At 41.0% G+C, this 13066-nt stretch overlaps 1 non-coding gene across 4 annotated transcripts in view; it reads right to left on the bottom strand.

The window, feature by feature from the left end:
* Positions 1 to 13066, bottom strand: part of LOC105105175 (uncharacterized) — a 113258-nt gene that overhangs the window by 89830 nt on the left and 10362 nt on the right. For all 4 annotated transcript variants that reach the window (XR_010379218.1, XR_010379221.1, XR_010379219.1 and 1 more), the window contains exon 5: positions 1862 to 1951. This is a non-coding gene — a transcript (uncharacterized LOC105105175). The remainder of the gene's footprint in view (positions 1 to 1861; positions 1952 to 13066) is intronic.

Genomic DNA, 13066 nt, shown 5'->3' with positions numbered 1-13066 from the left:
TCAAAAGATTTTAATGCACATTTCTCCAAAGATGACATACAAATGGCCAATAAGGCCAAGAAAAGATTCTCAGCATCACTAATCATTAGGGAAATGCCTATCAAAACTACACTGAGATGCTACTGCACACCCACTAGGCTGGGCACTATCAAGAAAACAGACTATGACAAGCATCAGTGAAGACGTAGAGCCTTGCAACTCTTTGTGCACTGCTGGTGAGAATGTAAAATGATACACCATTATGGAAAACGATACGGTGGTTCCTTAAAAAATTAAAAATAGAATCACCACTTAATCCAGCAATCCCACTTCTCGGTGTATACCCAGAAGAACTGAAAGCAGGGACTCAAAAAGATATTTGCACACTCATGTTCCTAATAGCGTTATTCACAATAGTCAAAAGGTGGAAGCAACCCAAGTGTCCATGGATGGATGAATGGAAAAACTAAATGTGGTATATACGTAAAATGGAATACTACTTAGCTTTAAAAAATGAATGAAATTCTGTCATGTGCCACAACATGGATAAATCTTGAAGATGTTATGGTTTAAGTGTAATATGCTAGAAACAAAAAGGAAAAAATACTGGGGAGGGTATAGCCCAGTGGTAGAGCGCATGCCTAGTGTACACAAGGTCCTGGGTTCAATCTCCAGGACCGTCTCTAAAAATAAATCTAAATCTTCTCTAAAAACAAACCTAATTATCTATCACCACCAAAAAAAAAAAAAAAGACAAATACAAATATTGTTCGATTCCTCTTATATGAAGTATCTAGAGTAATCAAAAGCATAGAGTCTAAAGTAGAATGGTGGTTGCCAGGGGCAGGGAAGAATGGGAGTAATTACCTAATGAGTTTGGGAAGTTCAAAAAGATCTGGAGATGAAAGGTGATGATGGCTGAAGAACTATGTGAATGTACTTAATGCCACTGAAATGGTAATAAATTTTGTAATTTTACAACAATTAAAAGAATAGAAAAAAATTTTTGAAAATTGATAGGACACCAACTGTTGGTGAGAAATGTGGAGCAACCACAACTCTCATACATCATTGGTGGAACATGAAATGCCACAATCACCTTGGAAAAATGCCTGCTAATTGCTTTCAAAACTAAACCAATGCCTACCCTGCGATATCCCAGCCCCACTCCTTGGCAGTGACTCCAGGGAAAGGAGAGCATTTCTGTACAAGCCTGGTCACAGCAACTGTACTCGTAACAGTCAAAAACTAGAACCAGCCCAGGCATCAGTCACCAGGAGAACGGTGAGGTGGTGGTGTCTTCCTAGAGTTAAACAGTGCTCAGCAGTAACGGGCACAAGGACTGACATGTGCAGTGACAGAGATAAGCCTCAAAACCATTACGCAGAGTGAAAGGAGAATTATACTAGAGTATCTACTGAATGATTCCACTAGTATGAATGAATAAAACAGGCAAAACTCACCCACATGGAAAAGAAAATCGGAAGTGTGGTTATCTCTGGGGGATAGAAGTGGGGACTGACTGTGAAGGGACTTCCTGGGTTGAAGGTGATGTTCTCTATGTTGCTGGGGACTAGGGTTACACAGATGTATGCATTTGTTAAAACTCAATAAAAGCCACAATTAAAACTTATGCATTGCATATGGTTATTTTACCTCAAAAAAATGCCACAAAGAAAGCAACTCTAGTCAATGACACATGTGATAGAAATATTTACAGATAAAATGTACTACTGTCTGCAACTTACTTTGAGACATAAGAAATTAAGATGGAATGATGAAAACTTAACAGTTTTATACATCAAATAAAAAAAGATGGGATTGATAAATGGATAGAGGGCTAGGTAGAAACACAGACAAAGCACACAGAGCAAAATCTTACCTCTAGCATTATTAAAAAGACACCATGAATATCTCCTTTCTTTTCTAATAGTTAGGCAATGACTTCATGAAGTTGATACTTCTGAGTAATCTAGGGAAAAGGAAATGACAAACCTTCACAAATCTTGTTCACGGAGTCAGAAGATTCTATTAAGAATGAAAAAAAAAAAAAAAACCCTGGATAATAAAAAATGAATTCAAACCCTAGAAGTATGCTACTTTACAGTATAATATGCAAATATTTGACTTTCTAGTCTTGGAGTGGCCCATTGGGACTCTAACTGAAAAGGTCATTCATTTTTTTTCCACTTTTTTATTTTAAAAGTTGTTTGTGCACCTGAATTATGTGTATCCACTACACAAAAGGTAACATGAACATATAAACAATATATACCAGAAGTTGACAAGTGTAACTACACACAAAATATTTAGAACAAAATGACAATGAAACCACTACACATTAGCTTGTGGGATCGCAATAAAAATTCATTAAGTTTCTAGGGAGTAAAGGAGGAATAGCAATTAAGCTACGATAAAACAAAGAAAATAAGTACAGAAAAGAATGTCACAGAATAAACAGAGAAACAAGAGAGGTTTTAAAAAATCCCCAATTAGTCTTTGGAAAGACTAATAAAGTAGAATAATACTTTCTTACTAAGGAAAAAGAGAAGCACAAATAACACATGAACAGGTTAACAGATCACAGAAGGAAAATATGTGATCATCTCAATAAATAGAGAAAAAAATCATTTGATTAAATGCAGCACAGCACCCATTCTTGAGAAAAATAAAAACAATATAAAACACTCTAACTCAAACTGGGAATGGAAATTTTGTTATTTAATAAAAAAAAAAAGCTATCAAAATCCTACAATAAAAACCATATTTAATATAAAGTTAGACACATTCACTTATAAATCAGGAACAACAGTGCACACTGTCATTGCCTCTTTTCAATAAAACCCCAGAGCTCCTAGACCTGACAGGAGACTGAAAAAAGCCTAAGATTGGAAAGGAAAAAAACTACCATGGTTCTCACAAAAAATTAGTCATAATAAAAATCTAGACACTATTTGAATGAAAAAATACTTCAGCCTCGTTGCTAGATATAAAACAACATGCTAAACTTAGTAACATGCACCAACAGTAATCAGTAAAAAATGTCATTTTAAAAAATTTCCTTTAGAATGTTAACAAAAGTGTAAATATCTGGGAACAAATTTAAGAAAATATGCAAGAGACAAGTAGGATATTATATAAAGTGATAAAACCTCACCAAAGAGCACAAAGGGCATTTTTAAAAGGCAACCATGGTCCTGGATGTGAAAACAATACCATAAAATGTCAATTCTCCTGGACTCAATCTATAAACTCAATGCATTTCTTCATCAAAATCCTAGAAAATGTATTATTTATAAAGATATGTGACAGTGTGGTTCCTAAACTGATATGAAATAGTAAGAGGCCAAGAACAGCCAAAGGGTTTCAAAGAAAAAGAATGACGAGGGAAGAATTTTCTTCCAACTAATAAATCTTATTCTAAAGCTGTTTTCATTAAAATCTGTGGTATTAGTATAAGGAAAGAAAAATGACCCAAAAAAAGAGAACAGCAACCACAGAAACATCTACATATATTTGGGAGTTTGGTGTATGGCATTAAAAATAAGGGAAGAAAGGAATAAAATGGCACGTGGACCATCAGTCATCCACATGGAAAAAAATATATAAATCCCTCTCTTGGTCTGTTTACAAAAATAAATTCCAGATAAAATGTAAAAAGCAAAACTATAAAACTCATATAAGAGGATATCCTTTATGCCATTAAAGTAGGAATGGAAATAAAAGTCACACACACAAAAACTTAACTTTAAAGGAAAATACTGATAAATTAAAATGGAAATCACTGAAAACGAATTTAAAAAACACGCCATAACAGCATGGAAGGAGGCACCTCCAACATAAAAGAGCACTTAGCATTAGAAATCCAGAAATAACAAGAACTTCGAGAAATCAGTACAAAGGGCAAATCCTCACTAGGGAAACGGGCCAATGATGTGAACAGATAGTTCAGGGACAAGAAAACCCAAAGTGTCATTGAACACATGGAAAGAGATGCAGTGTCATGAGTGATCAGTGAGAGCCATCAGAACTGGCAGAAATTAAGAGTCTAAAACAAGGCTACGTGTCATGCTCCATCAAATAAAAAAAAGACGTAAGACGTCTAAATATTAGGAATATGCAAGGATGTGGAAAAACAGTAAACTAAAAACACGGATGAGGAGAATGGAAACAAATAAGAAATCAACTTGGCAAAAACCAGTGGAATTAAGCTACTCTACTGTCTAAAGAATCCCACTTCTGGGGATATTAAGGCACATTACTTAGAGAAACCTCATCTGAGTACTTAGGAGATATGCACAAAGACGTCCCATGGAGCAGTTTGTAACGGCCAACTGCAGACAATCGGAACGTCCATGACAAAAAGGACACTCATTTCAATAGCCAAACTCTGATTTCAGAGCTCTCACACATAAATGCTATTACGAGATTGATTAATCTACATAAGATCATCACATTTCTATTGCATAAAATTTAACTGATGTTTTTCTTGATAGTGAAAATTCATAAAATTAATTTTTCCCAGAGTCCAATATATTATGATAGATGAAATACTTAAACTTAGGGTAAGATATTAATTAAATTTTATTTACCTTTGAAAACAATCCTGAACTCACTATGAAAGTCTCCTATGAAAGAGCCAGTTCACCAGCACCCTGCTGGGCTTGAGGCTCCAGTGGGTGCACCTGCACCCTGCAGAGGTGCGGCCCCAGCACCGGGAGTCCAGTGGGGGCCATGTCATTGGTCAGACTCCTCGTGCTCACCATGGTGGTTGACACCACTGATGAGACAGATGCCCACCTGAGCGTGGTTGTTGGTCACAAGGACGATGTCAAAGACATCCTCACTCTTGGGTACAGCTCCCACAGCCACCTGTTCATAGCCTCCAGAGCCTGGATGGGAGGGTGGACCCTCCAGCTCAGACCCCTCCAGGGACTGATACCTAGAGGGGGTAGCCAGGGCTGGGGAGGTGGGGTAAGCTGGGATCCAACAGCGGGGAGAAGAGGGGAGGCCAGGGGCCAGGCTCAGGGCCCAGGCTCAGGGTAAGATCTCTGCCTTTGTGGGGGTTACTGCCCAGGGCTGCGGCACTGAAAGGGTGAGGGGGAGCCGAAATCCAGCCCACGCTCCGTGCACAAAGCTGGCCACCCAGAGTGGGGCTGCAGCAATCCAGAGGATGTGACCTCTTCTCCCCACAGCGACTGTCCCCTCACCAAGCTGTGCTCCTGTGGCTCCAGCGGGGACCCCTTGTCCTTACCCACACACCCATAGGAGTGCTTTCATCTAATGCTCATGAAGGTGCCGTGCGGCCAGGGCTGGGGCTGCCCCCTCCTTCACGAAGGGGAAGGCCGCCAGGGCTCCAGGGCTCGTTCTCGTGTTCCAGCTGGCAGCACACAGCGCAGTCTCCTCCATGCCCTGCTCCGTGTAGATCTGCTGCTCCTCATCCGCATGGGACAAGGCTCAGGACCTGACCATGGTGACTACATTCTGAGGCTGGGGCTGCAGGGGTGCGGGTGAAGGGGCCGTCCCTCAGACTTCCCTGGAGGCAGGTCTCTCTGGGGACTGGGGACAGGGAGAAGGCCAGATCCAGCCCCTGCCCTCAGGAGCTCAGCCCTGGATCCCGCTCAGTGCAGGCCCCACCTGGGGAGTAAGGAACATGCTGGCTCCCCCCTGAGGAGGACAATGTGATGGGAGGCACATGCCCTTGGGGCATTTGCAATTTCCTGGGCCATCTGGACACAACAGAAAAATGAACACAGTGTATGCAGCCAACGTGGGGCTGATGCTCAACACAGCCTCCAGATGGTTTCCATTGTAAAAGGAGAGCTACATGCCCTTAGGGAGAAATGGTGCCTAGAAACACGACCGTTTATGTAAGAAAAAAAAAGTCTCTTAGCTTTTCTTAGCAGCGTTATGTTACTAACAGCCTGATCAACAACAATACGTTTAGATAAACCAAAGAATAGAGTTTGAGATAACATACTTTCTTTTCAATTTGGGGCCAACAATTGGGACAGGCTTCAGGTTTGACTCATTTCATAGTTTTTTGAAATTACTCTGATCTCCAAAACCATAAAATGCTGACTTCCAGGTACTATCATGAATGCATAACCCCTGACGAAATAATTCAAGACTTAAAAGAAACATATCTTAAGGGATAATTACTCAAATGTAAAACCAAGTAGCTTATAATTAATACAAACAACATTTCACCTCTATTTGAGCAAGGCACAATCCTTTAACAATCCTGAGGTGAATGTCCACAACCAGCGAGGCAGCAGTAACGCTCATTATTTTGATCATAGTCACTATCTACACCTCATTTACATATTACATATTTACAACACATACCCTTTTTTCTTTCCTCATACCATTATTTCTGCTTCTTTTAATAAGACAGTGAGTTTCCCTTCATCATTTTCATTCAACTAATTGACCATGCACCTTTAAAATTAGCCTCTCTAGTCCCTTTCCCAATGTTGATTCTTCAAAATTTCAAGCTATGTTCATGAGCACCATTATGCATGCAGAAATAACGCACTGTCCATCAAGTCCTTCCCTGTGTATCTGGTGCCCCATCTGCCCCCAACGCCCCTCATTCTAGACCCAAGTTATATCAATGTGTTCCACAGGCTTTTTAAAACTTTTTTTTAATTTTAAAGCTTACTAATATGATATATATTTTAATTTCTTTCTCCACTTCAATTTCTTTCTGGTACTGTATCCAGCATCGAATCCTTGTTGGAACTTACCCGGACCCTCATTCATCCATTTATTTTTCATCTCTTCGATGAGATTCTTAGCTCTTGGTGCCTTCCATTACTTCCAATACTATTACACCTTCCACAACCCATACCTCCAACTCTAATTAGAAATGACTGGCAGAGGGGAGGGTTTAGCTCAGTAGTAGTGAGTGCTTACCATGCACGAGGTCCTGGGTTCACTCCCCAGTACCTCCATTAATTTTTTAAAAAACAGCAAAAAAGAAAAAAAAAGATATGACTGACAGAAAGGACAGCACAGGGGAGGTTGTAATCTCAGAAAGTACTGCCTTACTACTGTCCCTTCTTTACCTAACTTCCAGGTGAGCCTTTTCATTCTCTATTACATAAATATTTTAAACTTCATTTGTAATTTTGATTGTACATGCCTGTATTACGTCCTGCCTTATATACCATTTACCTTGTTTGAATGAACTAAGTCATTTAGAAAGGTCCCAAACCAACTGCATCACAAGGCATTGAAAGAGGAGTACCAGTAAGGCAGATGTGAAGTTACCACTGACTGCTTTAAGCAGAATAAAAGAAACAATAAAACCATCAAAAGAGTCAGGATTTCATATCACAGCTTTGGTGACACTGAAAGATAGGGAGACACCAACCTGATTCCCATTTTGGGGCAGATTAATTTCTTCTGTTTTGTTAAAACTAAAACAGAGCTAAAAGTCTTAAGAGTTTATGAAACTATCCTAAATCTCTGTCTAGCCAATGTGACCTATTTGCAGACTTTCAAAAATCAGGAGAAAAGTTTTTGAAAACCTAAGGATATCTTCTTATATATATAAGCCATCAAAAAGGCAAAAATTACATTTCACTTAAAAACAGTTTTTACTTGATTTCATTGAAAAATAGAAAGAGAAGTATTTAAAATACAAATGTATAATTTAATGAAATTATAAAGCAAACGTCTATGTAAGCCCAGAATGCCTTTGTGGTAATCAAGAAAAATCCTTGCTTTTCTTTGGAGTTTTACTACCTAAGTAAGTATTCATTCCTAAACAGCACAGCGAGCTTCGCTTGTTTCAGAATTTTACAGAAATGGAAGCATACAGTGTATATTCTTTGAGTTTGGCTTCTTTTGCTCAAAATTGTGCTGTTGGGATTCATTATGTGTTAGAAGTACCTCCTACTCTGCAGCTGAACTTTCCATTTTCTTAGTGGCGTTTTTTTGATAAACAGACACTCTCAATTTTAAATTTATACAAATGTATCACTGTTTCTTTGTATTTAATGCCTCTGTGTCTTTTTTAAGCAGTCATTCCCTGTACAGCCTGGTGACTACAGTTAATACTATACAGCATATTAGAAATTTGCTAAGAGAGAAGATTTTTAAAGTTCTCATCACAAGAAAAACAATTTGTAACCAAGTGTGGTGATGGGTGTTAATTAGCAGTGATCATTTTGTAATATATACAAATATGGAATCACTATGTTGTATACCTGAATAGCATACTGTTATCTGTCAAGGATACCTCAATAAAAATAAACTAATAAAATAAAATTTACTTCTGGAAAATAGAAGCCATTCCCCATTCCTGACCTTGAGGCCATGAAATATATCATCTTCTCAAAGCTTACTGTTTTTCCTTATGCCTCTAGGTCTATAATCCACCTAAAGTTGACTTCTGTACATAGTGCAAAGAATGAATCCAATTTCATTTTTTCTCCATATGGATACCCATCATCTCCTGAAAAGCCCCTTTACCATAAGTCAAGTACTCGCACATGCATGAACTACTCTGAGCTCTTCATCCTGTTCCCCTGGGCTAGCAGTGTGCCTCTGCCAACACACTGACTTAATAAGAAGTCTTGATATTTGAGAGCATCTTTCTACCTTATTCTCCTTTAAGAATATCTTGGCTATTCTGGGCCCTCTGCATCTCCATATACATTTTAGAATTAGCTTGTCAAGTTGCACACCAGAATAAAACAAACAAGCAAAAAAAAAATCTGCTTGAGATTTTGACTGGAATTATATGGGATTATAAATCAACTTAAGGAAAACTGACATTTTAACAAAATCAAGTCTTCCAATCCATGAATAATGGTGAATTTTTCCATTTATTTGTCTTTTTTAAGGTCTCTGTATTTTATAGTTTTCTTCATAGAAATCTTATATATTTTATATCACTTATTCTTAAGTACTTGATTTTTTAAAATTGAAGTAGTCAGTTACAATGTGTCAACTTTTGGTGTACAGCATGTTTCAGTCATACATATACATACATATATTTGTTTTCATATTCTTTTTCATTCTAGGTTATTACAAGATACTAACTATAGTTCCTGTGCTATACAAAATAAATTTGTTTTTACCTATTTCATATATAGTAGTTAATATTTGCAAATCTTGAGTTTATCCCTTACCCTTTGTTACCATAAGATTGTTTACTTAAGTACTTAATTTTTAAAAACTCCTATAAATAGTCTCTCTTTTTAAGAAACTCATTTTCTAACAGGGGGTTGGTATAAAGAAATGCAACTGATTTTTAAATTATTGGTGTAACCAGCAACAATAAAGACTAGAGCAGAAATAAACAAAAGAGAGAACAGGAAAAACAACAGAGAAAAGCAAAACCAAAAATCGGTTCTCTGAAAAAATCAACCAAATTTCAAAACCTTTGGCTAGACAGAGAGACAGAAAGAGAAAGAGAGAGAGAACTCAAATCACTAAAACCAGAAGTGAAAGAAGGGGCATAGAAAGGGGCGTAAGGCAAAACTACAAACAACTATATGCCAACAAATTAGGTGACCTAGATGAAATGGACAAGTTCCTAGAAAGATACCATTATGGATTAAACTGCGTGCCCCCTCAAACTCGTATGTTGAAGACCCAACCCCCAGTACCCCAGAACATAACATTATTTGGAAACAGGGTTGCTGTAGATGTAAACTGAAGCCATACTGGAGTAGGTGGACCCCTAATCCAAAACCACTGGTGTCCTTAAAGGGGAAATTTGCGCACACACATACACCATGGGAAGATGTGAGAGAGGTCGGAGTGACACATCTGCAGACTAAGGAACGCTAAAGACGGTGGGCAAACCACCAGAAGCCAGGAAAGACACATGGACAGATGCTCCCTCACAGCCCTGGGAAGAAACCAACCTGCCAACACCTTGATCTTGGACTTCCAGACTCCAGAACTGCGAGAACAATAAACGTCTGTTGTTTCAGCAACCCAGATTGTGGTACCATATTACGGCAGTCCTAGAGAGCTAATGTGGACACAAACTACGAAAACTGACTTAAGAAGAAGCAGAAAACCCCAGGAACCTGTGAGAAGTGAAGAGGTTGAATTCCTGTTATCTCCTCACTGACTTCTAGTAGAACTGCATTATAGTTTAAAACATACTCTAGAAAAGGGGCCGGCAAACTGTTTCTGTGTAAGGTCAAACTAAGATTTTCAGGCTGTGCGGGCCACGTGTGGTCTCTGCCGCACACCCCTGTCCAAGTGTAAACCACCCTTTCCCTGCAGCCACGTAAGCGCAGGCCGTGGCTGAGCCCCGCTCTCCAGCTACACCGTGCATCACGGAAGCCATCACACAGCACGTGCGGAGCACCTTCGTCACCGTGGGGACAGCTGCTGCACAGCACCGTGCTGACTACATGATTTCAAACCATGAATTTTTGAGTCGTTTCATGGTCTAACAGATAGTCTATGGTTCAATTTTTCATGTAAAATTAAAAAGTTTAAGGGGAAAAGGAGGATAAGAAGGGGCAGGAGAACAACCCAGTGCCAAGGGATGCAGATTCAAGGGCGTTATTTCTGCCCCATCCTTGTGAGATTAAGGTTCTGCACTTTGCTTTATGGGGAATTAGAGGGAGCTGTGCTGATGTGGATGCTTCAATCATCTGTTTCTGGGGTAAGCCCCAACTTTGAGTCCTTATAACAATAATACTTAATGACACTTGCTAAGTGATTATTAAGTGCCAGCCACTGTCCTGATTTGTAGTCATTGACTAATTGAATCCTCAACAACTGTATGCAGTGGGCACGGCCACCATCTCCTGTCGTACAGCGCCTCCTGCTGCTCTTTCCAGGAGGCCCCTCTCCAGCTCCACCTGTTTTCTCCCTGTCTCCCCGGGGTAGGCATCTGCTTTTTGTCAGTCCTGCACTAATCCCCTATAACCCTGCCCCATCTTCTGCTTACAAAACTCTTTTCTATTTGGAATTGGTTCCCTGCTGTTCAGAAGGGCTTGGCCCTATGATCCCCCTTCCAGAGGTCCACGACTCAGGCCAGGGCAATCTGATTACTCTGTTACCCCAGGTCACACTGACGGGCTTGAGGATGACCAGAGGACCCGATGCTTGACTCACCTCCCCATCATCTGACATACAAACTCTGGCAGCTGTTCCCAGGAAATCGTGAACCTTAAGGACAATGTATACCTGGGGCTACCAGCACCTTCCCTGTCACTGCGAGAGCCCACATACCCAGAGGAACACAGAAGAAATGAAGAGACAGGAAGAGAAAACGGACAAAAAAAAAAAAAAAAAAAAGAGTTCCAATAAGACCATTTACACATCCAGATCCAGCCACACTGTTTACTTGCGGACATCTGGTTATACGAATCAACACACTCCTTTTTGTTTTGTTGGTTTAAACCAGGTGAGTTTCTTTTTGTTGTTGTTTGTTTGTTTGCTTTTTGAGGGGGAGGTATTAATGGGTATTTACTCGCTTATATGTAGGGGAAGTGCTGGGATGGAACCCAGGCCCTCCTGCGTGCTGAGCGTGCTCTGCGGCTCGAGCTACACCCCACCCCGGGAGCTGAGCTGCTAACACGCACTGCCCGGGGTCCACGCACGTCTCTCAGACTTACTTTGAAGCCGCTGTTTAGGCTGCTGCCTCTGCCCTTCCAGACGCTGGTCACTGTTCAAGGTCAAACTTAAGGCCTCTGTGAGACACTCCCAGCGACTCAGGCCCACCAGCGTCTCCCTTTATTCTGACGCTCCCGGGGATACTCTCTGTACCCACGCATTTTAGCACGGTTTACAGAGTTCTCTGTGTTCATTAATCTGAACCCACAACCCAGACAAACAGAACCATACTTCAACACATACTTCAAACCATCCCAGTTTCATCGTTATTAAACTATTTCCTCTCCCTAACCCATAGCCCCTCAGTACCAACCTTTAAAATTCCGTCTATATCCCAGCTCCTACAAAACACCCTTCGCCTCTAGCCTCCCCCAGATGTTCTCTCCATCCTCAGAATCCCACAGTGGTTCACCTGCCGCTCTAATCACAAGCCTGCTAATCTCCTGCTGAGCCAAATCATTACCCCTCTAAGGGCAGGGTTTGCATCTTACTCATTATGTGCCACACCACCTTGCACGACTACACAAAATTTGAAATACTGAATGTATTTAAAGACAGCAAATACTTATGAAGCCTCGACTATAGATACAAATCGGGTCAGACAGTACTGGCCATAGAAGTGCTATCATAAAGCATGGTCCTTTCCCAGAAGTGCAACTACCTTATGTTCTCTAATAGACCATATATTCAATAAGGTTTCATTTACATCATACATTTCTTGTATGGTCACAGGAGCACCTAACTCCAAGTTAGGCCCGTAATAAAAATGCACTGATTTGCACAAAGGTGACAATGCTCTTGGCTGACCACATTCATCACAAAACAAAGGGTGATCTTTAGTGTTAGGATGATGGTAATTCATTCTGATAGAATGAATTGTGCAGCTCTTGTAAACAAAGTCTATTTTGTTTTCTTCTGGGGGAAATTGCGCTGGGGGCCTCTACTGGCTGGTACACATCTACCTCCTGGTGTCTGTCACAAGTGTTTCTGGGAGCAGGGGGCCCCTCCCTCTGCACATACCCCCCTACCTGGGCACGGGAGGAACTGAGGGCTCAGGGGTCAGAACTGAGACTGAGACTAGGAGCCCTGAAGGTCCAGTCAGATCAGGTCTCTTGACCTCAGGGAAGTGAGCACGGGAAATAAGGAGAGGGGAGGTATAGGTGCACCCCCAGGCCTGGCTGGGGAGAAGGGGGCGCTGACACTGCCCTCCCTCTCACCCCTGCCTGTGCTGGAGGGAGTTCTGACTCCCTCAGTTGCTTGAGGCCTGGAGGGCCAGGCAGTGGATAAGAAGACAGAAGCTCCACACCCGCCATCCCAACCAGGCCTGCATCACCCCTTTGCAGAAGGAAACTGAGGCCTAGGCCCTGAGCCAGGCCTCACATCTCACTTGGGCCACGCCTCCCTCTCGGGCCCCAGTCCCGGCTCAGCCCCATGGGAGGCAGACATGCACAGGGTGCCAGAACCAAGACCTGCCCAACACAAAGGCCTA

The sequence above is a fragment of the Camelus dromedarius genome, chromosome 36 (assembly GCF_036321535.1).
Source record: "Camelus dromedarius isolate mCamDro1 chromosome 36, mCamDro1.pat, whole genome shotgun sequence".
NCBI lineage: Eukaryota > Metazoa > Chordata > Mammalia > Artiodactyla > Camelidae > Camelus > Camelus dromedarius.
Note: the sequence above shows the minus strand (reverse complement) of the source record. Positions and strands in the feature narration are given on the sequence as shown.